This window comes from Nuphar pumila, chromosome 1 (assembly GCF_984573655.1).
Source record: "Nuphar pumila chromosome 1, dmNupPumi1.hap1.1, whole genome shotgun sequence".
NCBI classification, from domain to species: Eukaryota; Viridiplantae; Streptophyta; class Magnoliopsida; order Nymphaeales; family Nymphaeaceae; genus Nuphar; species Nuphar pumila.
In genome coordinates this window covers 172,677,197-172,679,261 of record NC_143249.1, presented here as the reverse complement: position 1 = coordinate 172,679,261, position 2,065 = coordinate 172,677,197, and positions in this window count along the sequence as shown.

The window sequence follows — 2,065 nt, the reverse complement described above, 5'->3', positions numbered from 1 at the left end:
AATTCCTGCCTCTAATATGCATTCTCCTTCTATGTGCGTTATCCTCACTCTCTCATGCCAGCCACAATTTTCTTTTTTTCTTGTTTTTTCCATGCAAAGCTTTCATCTTTGTTTGTTTTCTCTGTGGGAGTCGGGGCCATTTTAACAAGTAGCTGATGGGTACCAGAACAAGTAACTATTAAGCTGTCGATCCTGCTGGGGGGCCTACAAGTTCCTTAGGAAGATTCCCGAGGTACACTCCAACCAATCGCTACACTAGGGACATTGCCGACTCGGACTTGCATGACACGTCAGCACATGATTACCGTTGCTCCTAAACCAGCAAGAATTCCTTCAAAACGAACCGTGTTTATATTAAGAATATAAACGGTTAGGATTCAGGTCATATATCGGACCAAATCTGAATCCATTTGGTCCGCCAAAGTTGAATCTGATTAGTAGCTGAAACATGATCCCATTATTGAGTTTTACACATGAATCAGAGCTTGAGTCCAAATAAATTTTGAATCCAACTATGATCTAAATCCAAAAATATGTAAATGTTGAATTTTAATGTAAATTGGGTCCAGATTTGTTTTTAGATTATGCCCATCCGACTCATGATGTGATTATGATAGATCCCATTAGGTCGTCAGGTCCCTTATTAGGCCCCTTCAAAAATCATAGCCAGCTGTTTTTTCTTTTATCTGAAGAGGTAAGAGGTAGAAGTGTTTATCTTGCTTATTTACTAAAAAACATGGTTTGAGTGAAATTTGACTTGATGAATATGTTTATCAACAAGTTTCACTACGATATATAATGTGTTAGATAAGTGTTTATAGGAGAGAGAGAGAGAGAGAGAGAGAGAGAGAGAGAGAGAGTCATTGGGTAGGTTTCACCACTTGAGACAGCATTTTCTGACAACTTGACTCCGTAGCTAAGGGTGTCGATTTGGTTCGGACTCAGGTGGAATCAGACCTAGCCCCGATTTTCAGGTGTGGTATCAGGTCCGGACTTGAGTTTAATCGGACTCACCATAAGAGAAACCATAACCGGACTCAATAACTACATGAACTGGACACGGGTCATACCTGGTAAAGCAATATTTTTTTATCATTTTTACATTGAAAAATTGCCGGCCTTAATAGGAACTCGGGTCGGGCCCGGGTCTGCTATAAAATTTCACAAACTATACCCGGGTCAGATTTTTGGGTCCAGACCTGGGTCTTAATCGGGTCTTCTTATTTATCACCGTACCCAGACCCTATAGGGTTTGGTACGGGTCAGGTCTGGGTAAACCCGACCCGTTTACACCCCTATCCCGTTGTCAAGCAAAAGGTCATACATTCTATTATTAGAAACCAAAGCATATTCTTAATCTTGGGACGTTGCTCCCAAAGCTGTACAGCCATTCATTTGCCAGCAATTATTTGAAGCTACGAATATCGCATTCAACCACAGAAAACCCTCATATATGTTGTGTGGTCCAAACAACTTGTAATTTTGAGCTAATTCACATAAAATGTCTGTCTTTTGAACTTATTACATGGTATAATAGGTAAAGTGACTTTTAATATTGTGCTAATCCCTTCAACTAAGGTATGGATGGGAGCATCAGTCCGAGCTAATACTGGGGCTGGTTTTTTGAATCTCAACCTTGCCTGTTGGTGGGCACAAGCGAGTCCACCAGGCTCATGGTCCATCAACTAGGTGGTAAGCTCAGTTGAAAGGGCAAAAAAAAGAAAAGAAAAGAAAAGTAGACAGAGGCCCGAAACATGTCAGGACAGCTACTTTAATTACAGCAGGCAGAGCCAGCATGACTTAGTCTCTGATCTTAGGGGTGGTTTCTATGTGTAAATATCAAGGCCATCCAGGCACTCTTGATTCTTTTACTATGCTTAATCAAAACAGACTTTTTTAAAGGGCTAAATTTTATGGAAACGTGGTCCGTTGATGAGCAGGTTGACTTGTTGATTTTATGGGCTGCACAAGCTAGGATGCCATGTTACACCCGCCCCGGTCGCCTGAGTGGTAAAGGCCCTGCGGCGAAGTTGCTGACCCCTTCATCCCTGTTTCGACTCCCACC